Source organism: Triturus cristatus, chromosome 6, assembly GCF_964204655.1.
Source record: "Triturus cristatus chromosome 6, aTriCri1.1, whole genome shotgun sequence".
Classification (NCBI taxonomy): Eukaryota; Metazoa; Chordata; class Amphibia; order Caudata; family Salamandridae; genus Triturus; species Triturus cristatus.
The window spans coordinates 884,003,156-884,016,599 of record NC_140589.1 but is presented as its reverse complement, the minus strand read 5'-3'; the positions used below and the strand labels follow the sequence as shown (position 1 = coordinate 884,016,599).

Sequence of the window (13,444 nt, the reverse complement as noted above, 5' to 3'; positions counted from 1 at the left end):
TCACCAATTGGAAGTATGTAGATTATGCCAGGGTTGCAAAGGCTCATGGTTCAGGCTACAGACAAGGAACATTGTGACATCACGCTGCCTGTGGAACAGTGATATTAGAGGTGAAACAGCTGCACAGTAGGTTAGGTGAAGGGCTCTGAGAGTGGAAAGGCAGCATGCCTGGGTCCCTGGACAAGGTGAGCCTATGACAAGGTGTCTGAATTTTCGCCTGTATTGTAATATTAAACACTTTATTGTTGTACCCGCCTGCTGATTAAGAAGTCCTCAAGATCAGCTCCACACAGACGTGGAACTGATGATGTTAATGCAGACTATTTAAGAAACTGAGGCTGATCTAAAACATTTCCTTGGATCTAGGACCATTTCGCCTGACTTTTAGGTCCTTCCTCCTCCTAAAGTCCTTTGTATAAGTTAGGAACACCTGACAGAACAGAATTTCAGGAGGTCCCTCAGGTGGGTTTACTTGTGTCTTCTGGTTGTGAGCAGTAAACATGGCTAAAAAGGTTGATGGAATGGTGTTTTAAAACACACACACACACACACACACACACAATTTCTGGTCCTCTTAAGGACAAAAGTATGGGTGTACCTACATGGGGCCAGTGGCGCAATGGATAACGCGTCTGACTACGGATCAGACGATTGTAGGTTTGATTCCTATCTGGCTCGAAAGGGTCATAGGTCCCTGTTTATGGTATTCCTGTGGAATTCTTATTTACCTCAGACTTGTTGTAGGTTCAATATTCTCGAGCACGACTCATCCAGCAGTCGTTCCATGGTAGGGCTGCAGTAATAGGACCACGGCTAGTTAAAAGTTTCTCATTTGCTGCTGGATTCTATGTGAAGGCCGTCATGTGGTGTGCTGCTTTTGTATTTCAACATGGGTCTCTGAGTCTCTAAACTAGGAAAAAATCTTGTTGAGAAAAGTGTGTGTGAGAGGATCTGTGGGTGCAGGCAGGTGTGTGCACTTGAGTGCTGACCCATTTACATGTGTGAGAGAGACAAGCAAATTGCCTGTGGGATGTAGGCCTACAACTGGAACCAAGCAGCCAGGCATAACCACAGGTAAGGAGAGAGGAAGGCAGTTCATTATTAGAGCAGGATCATGAGCATCTTGCCCTGCTCCCTTCTGCCCCGATCGGCCACGATCGGCCAAGACCTCTCTATTAGGGTGGAGGGTGAACATTTCTTGGACCTCAGAAACTGAGGGATGCAGGCCCAATATGTCCTCCAAGGGCCTAGAGGACCCGGTGCCCAATCATGCCTGGTGTTTTTCAGCTTACCCGACCAATCTGGTTGCAAGGCGGATTTTAACAGTACTGCTGAAAAGGGACTCCCAGACAGCCCTGAGGCCATCATTTGCATAGGCCCTCCCCTTCTCTTTGTCTTGCTTCCCACAAAGCAACGCATCGCTGGCAGCAGTATAGATTTGGGGGTTGTGAAGAATAATGACAGGGAGGCTGAAGAAGAGAAAGAAAAGTCCCAGAAGTCCTGCAGGCTTCCTTGCTAAATGCAGCTGGACACATAGAGTGCACCTTCTTTACTGCGAGGTAAATACATTAAAAATGTTGAGGAGAGAAAAATTGAAAAATACATATTAGGAGGAAAGCACTGGAACCTGCTTTATTATTTCAATTAGTCTTGAAAACATAGAACATTTCTCTCCTGAAAGCTGGTAAAAATATGGAACGCTTCACGAATTTGCGTGTCATCCTTGCGCAGGGGCCATGCTAATCTTCTCTGTATCGTTCCAATTTTAGTATATGTGCTGCCGAAGCGAGCACACTTCATTGATGAACCTACAATGTTTATAAACTCTCTAAATCTACAGTCTCTAGACATAGGGTGGCCTGGCAGAGATGCTCGGATGGCCTGTAAGCATTCAAATCTGAGCCAATGGGCAAAAATGAATGAAGAGTAACAATCCATTATTCTTCACTGCATTTGTGGTCCAAGACTTCACCAATTGGAAGTATGTAGATTATGCCAGGGTTGCAAAGGCTCATGGTTCAGGCTACAGACAAGGAACATTGTGACATCACGCTGCCTGTGGAACAGTGATATTAGAGGTGAAACAGCTGCACAGTAGGTTAGGTGAAGGGCTCTGAGAGTGGAAAGGCAGCATGCCTGGGTCCCTGGACAAGGTGAGCCTATGACAAGGTGTCTGAATTTTCGCCTGTATTGTAATATTAAACACTTTATTGTTGTACCCGCCTGCTGATTAAGAAGTCCTCAAGATCAGCTCCACACAGACGTGGAACTGATGATGTTAATGCAGACTATTTAAGAAACTGAGGCTGATCTAAAACATTTCCTTGGATCTAGGACCATTTCGCCTGACTTTTAGGTCCTTCCTCCTCCTAAAGTCCTTTGTATAAGTTAGGAACACCTGACAGAACAGAATTTCAGGAGGTCCCTCAGGTGGGTTTACTTGTGTCTTCTGGTTGTGAGCAGTAAACATGGCTAAAAAGGTTGATGGAATGGTGTTTTAAAACACACACACACACACACACAATTTCTGGTCCTCTTAAGGACAAAAGTATGGGTGTACCTACATGGGGCCAGTGGCGCAATGGATAACGCGTCTGACTACGGATCAGACGATTGTAGGTTTGATTCCTATCTGGCTCGAAAGGGTCATAGGTCCCTGTTTATGGTATTCCTGTGGAATTCTTATTTACCTCAGACTTGTTGTAGGTTCAATATTCTCGAGCACGACTCATCCAGCAGTCGTTCCATGGTAGGGCTGCAGTAATAGGACCACGGCTAGTTAAAAGTTTCCCATTTGCTGCTGGATTCTATGTGAAGGCCGTCATGTGGTGTGCTGCTTTTGTATTTCAACATGGGTCTCTGAGTCTCTAAACTAGGAAAAAATCTTGTTGAGAAAAGTGTGTGTGAGAGGATCCGTGGGTGCAGGCAGGTGTGTGCACTTGAGTGCTGACCCATTTACATGTGTGAGAGAGACAAGCAAATTGCCTGTGGGATGTAGGCCTACAACTGGAACCAAGCAGCCAGGCATAACCACAGGTAAGGAGAGAGGAAGGCAGTTCATTATTAGAGCAGGATCATGAGCATCTTGCCCTGCTCCCTTCTGCCCCGATCGGCCACGATCGGCCAAGACCTCTCTATTAGGGTGGAGGGTGAACATTTCTTGGACCTCAGAAACTGAGGGATGCAGGCCCAATATGTCCTCCAAGGGCCTAGAGGACCCGGTGCCCAATCATGCCTGGTGTTTTTCAGCTTACCCGACCAATCTGGTTGCAAGGCGGATTTTAACAGTACTGCTGAAAAGGGACTCCCAGACAGCCCTGAGGCCATCATTTGCATAGGCCCTCCCCTTCTCTTTGTCTTGCTTCCCACAAAGCAACGCATCGCTGGCAGCAGTATAGATTTGGGGGTTGTGAAGAATAATGACAGGGAGGCTGAAGAAGAGAAAGAAAAGTCCCAGAAGTCCTGCAGGCTTCCTTGCTAAATGCAGCTGGACACATAGAGTGCACCTTCTTTACTGCGAGGTAAATACATTAAAAATGTTGAGGAGAGAAAAATTGAAAAATACATATTAGGAGGAAAGCACTGGAACCTGCTTTATTATTTCAATTAGTCTTGAAAACATAGAACATTTCTCTCCTGAAAGCTGGTAAAAATATGGAACGCTTCACGAATTTGCGTGTCATCCTTGCGCAGGGGCCATGCTAATCTTCTCTGTATCGTTCCAATTTTAGTATATGTGCTGCCGAAGCGAGCACACTTCATTGATGAACCTACAATGTTTATAAACTCTCTAAATCTACAGTCTCTAGACATAGGGTGGCCTGGCAGAGATGCTCGGATGGCCTGTAAGCATTCAAATCTGAGCCAATGGGCAAAAATGAATGAAGAGTAACAATCCATTATTCTTCACTGCATTTGTGGTCCAAGACTTCACCAATTGGAAGTATGTAGATTATGCCAGGGTTGCAAAGGCTCATGGTTCAGGCTACAGACAAGGAACATTGTGACATCACGCTGCCTGTGGAACAGTGATATTAGAGGTGAAACAGCTGCACAGTAGGTTAGGTGAAGGGCTCTGAGAGTGGAAAGGCAGCATGCCTGGGTCCCTGGACAAGGTGAGCCTATGACAAGGTGTCTGAATTTTCGCCTGTATTGTAATATTAAACACTTTATTGTTGTACCCGCCTGCTGATTAAGAAGTCCTCAAGATCAGCTCCACACAGACGTGGAACTGATGATGTTAATGCAGACTATTTAAGAAACTGAGGCTGATCTAAAACATTTCCTTGGATCTAGGACCATTTCGCCTGACTTTTAGGTCCTTCCTCCTCCTAAAGTCCTTTGTATAAGTTAGGAACACCTGACAGAACAGAATTTCAGGAGGTCCCTCAGGTGGGTTTACTTGTGTCTTCTGGTTGTGAGCAGTAAACATGGCTAAAAAGGTTGATGGAATGGTGTTTTAAAACACACACACACACACACAATTTCTGGTCCTCTTAAGGACAAAAGTATGGGTGTACCTACATGGGGCCAGTGGCGCAATGGATAACGCGTCTGACTACGGATCAGAAGATTGTAGGTTCGATTCCTATCTGGCTCGAAAGGGTCATAGGTCCCTGTTTTATGGTATTCCTGTGGAATTCTTATTTACCTCAGACTTGTTGTAGGTTCAATATTCTCGAGCACGACTCATCCAGCAGTCGTTCCATGGTAGGGCTGCAGTAATAGGACCACGGCTAGTTAAAAGTTTCCCATTTGCTGCTGGATTCTATGTGAAGGCCGTCATGTGGTGTGCTGCTTTTGTATTTCAACATGGGTCTCTGAGTCTCTAAACTAGGAAAAAATCTTGTTGAGAAAAGTGTGTGTGAGAGGATCTGTGGGTGCAGGCAGGTGTGTGCACTTGAGTGCTGACCCATTTACATGTGTGAGAGAGACAAGCAAATTGCCTGTGGGATGTAGGCCTACAACTGGAACCAAGCAGCCAGGCATAACCACAGGTAAGGAGGGAGGAAGGCAGTTCATTATTAGAGCAGGATCATGAGCATCTTGCCCTGCTCCCTTCTGCCCCGATCGGCCAAGACCTCTCTATTAGGGTGGAGGGTGAACATTTCTTGGACCTCAGAAACTGAGGGATGCAGGCCCAATATGTCCTCCAAGGGCCTAGAGGACCTGGTGCCCAATCATGCCTGGTGTTTTTCGGCTTACCCGACCAATCTGGTTGCAAGGCGGATTTTAACAGTACTGCTGAAAAGGGACTCCCAGACAGCCCTGAGGCCATCATTTGCATAGGCCCTCCCCTTCTCTTTGTCTTGCTTCCCACAAAGCAACGCATCGCTGGCAGCAGTATAGATTTGGGGGTTGTGAAGAATAATGACAGGGAGGCTGAAGAAGAGAAAGAAAAGTCCCAGAAGTCCTGCAGGCTTCCTTGCTAAATGCAGCTGGACACATAGAGTGCACCTTCTTTACTGCGAGGTAAATACATTAAAAATGTTGAGGAGAGAAAAATTGAAAAATACATATTAGGAGGAAAGCACTGGAACCTGCTTTATTATTTCAATTAGTCTTGAAAACATAGAACATTTCTCTCCTGAAAGCTGGTAAAAATATGGAACGCTTCACGAATTTGCGTGTCATCCTTGCGCAGGGGCCATGCTAATCTTCTCTGTATCGTTCCAATTTTAGTATATGTGCTGCCGAAGCGAGCACACTTCATTGATGAACCTACAATGTTTATAAACTCTCTAAATCTACAGTCTCTAGACATAGGGTGGCCTGGCAGAGATGCTCGGATGGCCTGTAAGCATTCAAATCTGAGCCAATGGGCAAAAATGAATGAAGAGTAACAATCCATTATTCTTCACTGCATTTGTGGTCCAAGACTTCACCAATTGGAAGTATGTAGATTATGCCAGGGTTGCAAAGGCTCATGGTTCAGGCTACAGACAAGGAACATTGTGACATCACGCTGCCTGTGGAACAGTGATATTAGAGGTGAAACAGCTGCACAGTAGGTTAGGTGAAGGGCTCTGAGAGTGGAAAGGCAGCATGCCTGGGTCCCTGGACAAGGTGAGCCTATGACAAGGTGTCTGAATTTTCGCCTGTATTGTAATATTAAACACTTTATTGTTGTACCCGCCTGCTGATTAAGAAGTCCTCAAGATCAGCTCCACACAGACGTGGAACTGATGATGTTAATGCAGACTATTTAAGAAACTGAGGCTGATCTAAAACATTTCCTTGGATCTAGGACCATTTCGCCTGACTTTTAGGTCCTTCCTCCTCCTAAAGTCCTTTGTATAAGTTAGGAACACCTGACAGAACAGAATTTCAGGAGGTCCCTCAGGTGGGTTTACTTGTGTCTTCTGGTTGTGAGCAGTAAACATGGCTAAAAAGGTTGATGGAATGGTGTTTTAAAACACACACACACACACACACACACACACAATTTCTGGTCCTCTTAAGGACAAAAGTATGGGTGTACCTACATGGGGCCAGTGGCGCAATGGATAACGCGTCTGACTACAGATCAGACGATTGTAGGTTTGATTCCTATCTGGCTCGAAAGGGTCATAGGTCCCTGTTTATGGTATTCCTGTGGAATTCTTATTTACCTCAGACTTGTTGTAGGTTCAATATTCTCGAGCACGACTCATCCAGCAGTCGTTCCATGGTAGGGCTGCAGTAATAGGACCACGGCTAGTTAAAAGTTTCCCATTTGCTGCTGGATTCTATGTGAAGGCCGTCATGTGGTGTGCTGCTTTTGTATTTCAACATGGGTCTCTGAGTCTCTAAACTAGGAAAAAATCTTGTTGAGAAAAGTGTGTGTGAGAGGATCTGTGGGTGCAGGCAGGTGTGTGCACTTGAGTGCTGACCCATTTACATGTGTGAGAGAGACAAGCAAATTGCCTGTGGGATGTAGGCCTACAACTGGAACCAAGCAGCCAGGCATAACCACAGGTAAGGAGAGAGGAAGGCAGTTCATTATTAGAGCAGGATCATGAGCATCTTGCCCTGCTCCCTTCTGCCCCGATCGGCCACGATCGGCCAAGACCTCTCTATTAGGGTGGAGGGTGAACATTTCTTGGACCTCAGAAACTGAGGGATGCAGGCCCAATATGTCCTCCAAGGGCCTAGAGGACCCGGTGCCCAATCATGCCTGGTGTTTTTCAGCTTACCCGACCAATCTGGTTGCAAGGCGGATTTTAACAGTACTGCTGAAAAGGGACTCCCAGACAGCCCTGAGGCCATCATTTGCATAGGCCCTCCCCTTCTCTTTGTCTTGCTTCCCACAAAGCAACGCATCGCTGGCAGCAGTATAGATTTGGGGGTTGTGAAGAATAATGACAGGGAGGCTGAAGAAGAGAAAGAAAAGTCCCAGAAGTCCTGCAGGCTTCCTTGCTAAATGCAGCTGGACACATAGAGTGCACCTTCTTTACTGCGAGGTAAATATATTAAAAATGTTGAGGAGAGAAAAATTGAAAAATACATATTAGGAGGAAAGCACTGGAACCTGCTTTATTATTTTAATTAGTCTTGAAAACATAGAACATTTCTCTCCTGAAAGCTGGTAAAAATATGGAACGCTTCACGAATTTGCGTGTCATCCTTGCGCAGGGGCCATGCTAATCTTCTCTGTATCGTTCCAATTTTAGTATATGTGCTGCCGAAGCGAGCACACTTCATTGATGAACCTACAATGTTTATAAACTCTCTAAATCTACAGTCTCTAGACATAGGGTGGCCTGGCAGAGATGCTCGGATGGCCTGTAAGCATTCAAATCTGAGCCAATGGGCAAAAATGAATGAAGAGTAACAATCCATTATTCTTCACTGCATTTGTGGTCCAAGACTTCACCAATTGGAAGTATGTAGATTATGCCAGGGTTGCAAAGGCTCATGGTTCAGGCTACAGACAAGGAACATTGTGACATCACGCTGCCTGTGGAACAGTGATATTAGAGGTGAAACAGCTGCACAGTAGGTTAGGTGAAGGGCTCTGAGAGTGGAAAGGCAGCATGCCTGGGTCCCTGGACAAGGTGAGCCTATGACAAGGTGTCTGAATTTTCGCCTGTATTGTAATATTAAACACTTTATTGTTGTACCCGCCTGCTGATTAAGAAGTCCTCAAGATCAGCTCCACACAGACGTGGAACTGATGATGTTAATGCAGACTATTTAAGAAACTGAGGCTGATCTAAAACATTTCCTTGGATCTAGGACCATTTCGCCTGACTTTTAGGTCCTTCCTCCTCCTAAAGTCCTTTGTATAAGTTAGGAACACCTGACAGAACAGAATTTCAGGAGGTCCCTCAGGTGGGTTTACTTGTGTCTTCTGGTTGTGAGCAGTAAACATGGCTAAAAAGGTTGATGGAATGGTGTTTTAAAACACACACACACACACACACACACACACACAATTTCTGGTCCTCTTAAGGACAAAAGTATGGGTGTACCTACATGGGGCCAGTGGCGCAATGGATAACGCGTCTGACTACGGATCAGACGATTGTAGGTTTGATTCCTATCTGGCTCGAAAGGGTCATAGGTCCCTGTTTATGGTATTCCTGTGGAATTCTTATTTACCTCAGACTTGTTGTAGGTTCAATATTCTCGAGCACGACTCATCCAGCAGTCGTTCCATGGTAGGGCTGCAGTAATAGGACCACGGCTAGTTAAAAGTTTCTCATTTGCTGCTGGATTCTATGTGAAGGCCGTCATGTGGTGTGCTGCTTTTGTATTTCAACATGGGTCTCTGAGTCTCTAAACTAGGAAAAAATCTTGTTGAGAAAAGTGTGTGTGAGAGGATCTGTGGGTGCAGGCAGGTGTGTGCACTTGAGTGCTGACCCATTTACATGTGTGAGAGAGACAAGCAAATTGCCTGTGGGATGTAGGCCTACAACTGGAACCAAGCAGCCAGGCATAACCACAGGTAAGGAGAGAGGAAGGCAGTTCATTATTAGAGCAGGATCATGAGCATCTTGCCCTGCTCCCTTCTGCCCCGATCGGCCACGATCGGCCAAGACCTCTCTATTAGGGTGGAGGGTGAACATTTCTTGGACCTCAGAAACTGAGGGATGCAGGCCCAATATGTCCTCCAAGGGCCTAGAGGACCCGGTGCCCAATCATGCCTGGTGTTTTTCAGCTTACCCGACCAATCTGGTTGCAAGGCGGATTTTAACAGTACTGCTGAAAAGGGACTCCCAGACAGCCCTGAGGCCATCATTTGCATAGGCCCTCCCCTTCTCTTTGTCTTGCTTCCCACAAAGCAACGCATCGCTGGCAGCAGTATAGATTTGGGGGTTGTGAAGAATAATGACAGGGAGGCTGAAGAAGAGAAAGAAAAGTCCCAGAAGTCCTGCAGGCTTCCTTGCTAAATGCAGCTGGACACATAGAGTGCACCTTCTTTACTGCGAGGTAAATACATTAAAAATGTTGAGGAGAGAAAAATTGAAAAATACATATTAGGAGGAAAGCACTGGAACCTGCTTTATTATTTCAATTAGTCTTGAAAACATAGAACATTTCTCTCCTGAAAGCTGGTAAAAATATGGAACGCTTCACGAATTTGCGTGTCATCCTTGCGCAGGGGCCATGCTAATCTTCTCTGTATCGTTCCAATTTTAGTATATGTGCTGCCGAAGCGAGCACACTTCATTGATGAACCTACAATGTTTATAAACTCTCTAAATCTACAGTCTCTAGACATAGGGTGGCCTGGCAGAGATGCTCGGATGGCCTGTAAGCATTCAAATCTGAGCCAATGGGCAAAAATGAATGAAGAGTAACAATCCATTATTCTTCACTGCATTTGTGGTCCAAGACTTCACCAATTGGAAGTATGTAGATTATGCCAGGGTTGCAAAGGCTCATGGTTCAGGCTACAGACAAGGAACATTGTGACATCACGCTGCCTGTGGAACAGTGATATTAGAGGTGAAACAGCTGCACAGTAGGTTAGGTGAAGGGCTCTGAGAGTGGAAAGGCAGCATGCCTGGGTCCCTGGACAAGGTGAGCCTATGACAAGGTGTCTGAATTTTCGCCTGTATTGTAATATTAAACACTTTATTGTTGTACCCGCCTGCTGATTAAGAAGTCCTCAAGATCAGCTCCACACAGACGTGGAACTGATGATGTTAATGCAGACTATTTAAGAAACTGAGGCTGATCTAAAACATTTCCTTGGATCTAGGACCATTTCGCCTGACTTTTAGGTCCTTCCTCCTCCTAAAGTCCTTTGTATAAGTTAGGAACACCTGACAGAACAGAATTTCAGGAGGTCCCTCAGGTGGGTTTACTTGTGTCTTCTGGTTGTGAGCAGTAAACATGGCTAAAAAGGTTGATGGAATGGTGTTTTAAAACACACACACACACACACACAATTTCTGGTCCTCTTAAGGACAAAAGTATGGGTGTACCTACATGGGGCCAGTGGCGCAATGGATAACGCGTCTGACTACGGATCAGACGATTGTAGGTTTGATTCCTATCTGGCTCGAAAGGGTCATAGGTCCCTGTTTATGGTATTCCTGTGGAATTCTTATTTACCTCAGACTTGTTGTAGGTTCAATATTCTCGAGCACGACTCATCCAGCAGTCGTTCCATGGTAGGGCTGCAGTAATAGGACCACGGCTAGTTAAAAGTTTCCCATTTGCTGCTGGATTCTATGTGAAGGCCGTCATGTGGTGTGCTGCTTTTGTATTTCAACATGGGTCTCTGAGTCTCTAAACTAGGAAAAAATCTTGTTGAGAAAAGTGTGTGTGAGAGGATCCGTGGGTGCAGGCAGGTGTGTGCACTTGAGTGCTGACCCATTTACATGTGTGAGAGAGACAAGCAAATTGCCTGTGGGATGTAGGCCTACAACTGGAACCAAGCAGCCAGGCATAACCACAGGTAAGGAGAGAGGAAGGCAGTTCATTATTAGAGCAGGATCATGAGCATCTTGCCCTGCTCCCTTCTGCCCCGATCGGCCACGATCGGCCAAGACCTCTCTATTAGGGTGGAGGGTGAACATTTCTTGGACCTCAGAAACTGAGGGATGCAGGCCCAATATGTCCTCCAAGGGCCTAGAGGACCCGGTGCCCAATCATGCCTGGTGTTTTTCAGCTTACCCGACCAATCTGGTTGCAAGGCGGATTTTAACAGTACTGCTGAAAAGGGACTCCCAGACAGCCCTGAGGCCATCATTTGCATAGGCCCTCCCCTTCTCTTTGTCTTGCTTCCCACAAAGCAACGCATCGCTGGCAGCAGTATAGATTTGGGGGTTGTGAAGAATAATGACAGGGAGGCTGAAGAAGAGAAAGAAAAGTCCCAGAAGTCCTGCAGGCTTCCTTGCTAAATGCAGCTGGACACATAGAGTGCACCTTCTTTACTGCGAGGTAAATACATTAAAAATGTTGAGGAGAGAAAAATTGAAAAATACATATTAGGAGGAAAGCACTGGAACCTGCTTTATTATTTCAATTAGTCTTGAAAACATAGAACATTTCTCTCCTGAAAGCTGGTAAAAATATGGAACGCTTCACGAATTTGCGTGTCATCCTTGCGCAGGGGCCATGCTAATCTTCTCTGTATCGTTCCAATTTTAGTATATGTGCTGCCGAAGCGAGCACACTTCATTGATGAACCTACAATGTTTATAAACTCTCTAAATCTACAGTCTCTAGACATAGGGTGGCCTGGCAGAGATGCTCGGATGGCCTGTAAGCATTCAAATCTGAGCCAATGGGCAAAAATGAATGAAGAGTAACAATCCATTATTCTTCACTGCATTTGTGGTCCAAGACTTCACCAATTGGAAGTATGTAGATTATGCCAGGGTTGCAAAGGCTCATGGTTCAGGCTACAGACAAGGAACATTGTGACATCACGCTGCCTGTGGAACAGTGATATTAGAGGTGAAACAGCTGCACAGTAGGTTAGGTGAAGGGCTCTGAGAGTGGAAAGGCAGCATGCCTGGGTCCCTGGACAAGGTGAGCCTATGACAAGGTGTCTGAATTTTCGCCTGTATTGTAATATTAAACACTTTATTGTTGTACCCGCCTGCTGATTAAGAAGTCCTCAAGATCAGCTCCACACAGACGTGGAACTGATGATGTTAATGCAGACTATTTAAGAAACTGAGGCTGATCTAAAACATTTCCTTGGATCTAGGACCATTTCGCCTGACTTTTAGGTCCTTCCTCCTCCTAAAGTCCTTTGTATAAGTTAGGAACACCTGACAGAACAGAATTTCAGGAGGTCCCTCAGGTGGGTTTACTTGTGTCTTCTGGTTGTGAGCAGTAAACATGGCTAAAAAGGTTGATGGAATGGTGTTTTAAAACACACACACACACACACACACACACACACAATTTCTGGTCCTCTTAAGGACAAAAGTATGGGTGTACCTACATGGGGCCAGTGGCGCAATGGATAACGCGTCTGACTACGGATCAGACGATTGTAGGTTTGATTCCTATCTGGCTCGAAAGGGTCATAGGTCCCTGTTTATGGTATTCCTGTGGAATTCTTATTTACCTCAGACTTGTTGTAGGTTCAATATTCTCGAGCACGACTCATCCAGCAGTCGTTCCATGGTAGGGCTGCAGTAATAGGACCACGGCTAGTTAAAAGTTTCTCATTTGCTGCTGGATTCTATGTGAAGGCCGTCATGTGGTGTGCTGCTTTTGTATTTCAACATGGGTCTCTGAGTCTCTAAACTAGGAAAAAATCTTGTTGAGAAAAGTGTGTGTGAGAGGATCTGTGGGTGCAGGCAGGTGTGTGCACTTGAGTGCTGACCCATTTACATGTGTGAGAGAGACAAGCAAATTGCCTGTGGGATGTAGGCCTACAACTGGAACCAAGCAGCCAGGCATAACCACAGGTAAGGAGAGAGGAAGGCAGTTCATTATTAGAGCAGGATCATGAGCATCTTGCCCTGCTCCCTTCTGCCCCGATCGGCCACGATCGGCCAAGACCTCTCTATTAGGGTGGAGGGTGAACATTTCTTGGACCTCAGAAACTGAGGGATGCAGGCCCAATATGTCCTCCAAGGGCCTAGAGGACCCGGTGCCCAATCATGCCTGGTGTTTTTCAGCTTACCCGACCAATCTGGTTGCAAGGCGGATTTTAACAGTACTGCTGAAAAGGGACTCCCAGACAGCCCTGAGGCCATCATTTGCATAGGCCCTCCCCTTCTCTTTGTCTTGCTTCCCACAAAGCAACGCATCGCTGGCAGCAGTATAGATTTGGGGGTTGTGAAGAATAATGACAGGGAGGCTGAAGAAGAGAAAGAAAAGTCCCAGAAGTCCTGCAGGCTTCCTTGCTAAATGCAGCTGGACACATAGAGTGCACCTTCTTTACTGCGAGGTAAATATATTAAAAATGTTGAGGAGAGAAAAATTGAAAAATACATATTAGGAGGAAAGCACTGGAACCTGCTTTATTATTTTAATTAGTCTTGAA

General features: G+C 45.7%; 8 non-coding genes across 8 annotated transcripts; 2 read left to right on the top strand and 6 right to left on the bottom strand.

Moving 5' to 3' along the window:
- Positions 1-1,686: 1,686 nt before the first annotated feature.
- LOC146820007 (U6 spliceosomal RNA) lies at positions 1,687-1,793 on the bottom strand. The gene has a single exon (XR_014963861.1). It is a non-coding gene; the product is annotated as a U6 spliceosomal RNA (small nuclear RNA).
- A 1,855-nt stretch (positions 1,794-3,648) lies between these two features.
- LOC146820006 (U6 spliceosomal RNA) lies at positions 3,649-3,755 on the bottom strand. Its single transcript, XR_014963850.1, has one exon. It is a non-coding gene; the product is annotated as a U6 spliceosomal RNA (small nuclear RNA).
- A 772-nt stretch (positions 3,756-4,527) lies between these two features.
- Positions 4,528-4,600, top strand: TRNAR-ACG (transfer RNA arginine (anticodon ACG)). The gene has a single exon. It is a non-coding gene; the product is annotated as a tRNA-Arg (tRNA).
- A 999-nt stretch (positions 4,601-5,599) lies between these two features.
- Positions 5,600-5,706, bottom strand: LOC146820004 (U6 spliceosomal RNA). Its single transcript, XR_014963839.1, has one exon. It is a non-coding gene; the product is annotated as a U6 spliceosomal RNA (small nuclear RNA).
- Positions 5,707-6,488: 782 nt separating this feature from the next.
- TRNAC-ACA (transfer RNA cysteine (anticodon ACA)) lies at positions 6,489-6,561 on the top strand. Its single transcript has one exon. It is a non-coding gene; the product is annotated as a tRNA-Cys (tRNA).
- Positions 6,562-7,569: 1,008 nt separating this feature from the next.
- On the bottom strand, positions 7,570-7,676 carry LOC146820002 (U6 spliceosomal RNA). Its single transcript, XR_014963828.1, has one exon. It is a non-coding gene; the product is annotated as a U6 spliceosomal RNA (small nuclear RNA).
- Positions 7,677-9,541: 1,865 nt separating this feature from the next.
- Positions 9,542-9,648, bottom strand: LOC146820001 (U6 spliceosomal RNA). Its single transcript, XR_014963817.1, has one exon. It is a non-coding gene; the product is annotated as a U6 spliceosomal RNA (small nuclear RNA).
- A 1,855-nt stretch (positions 9,649-11,503) lies between these two features.
- LOC146820000 (U6 spliceosomal RNA) lies at positions 11,504-11,610 on the bottom strand. Its single transcript, XR_014963805.1, has one exon. It is a non-coding gene; the product is annotated as a U6 spliceosomal RNA (small nuclear RNA).
- Between the last annotated feature and the right edge of the window lie 1,834 nt (positions 11,611-13,444).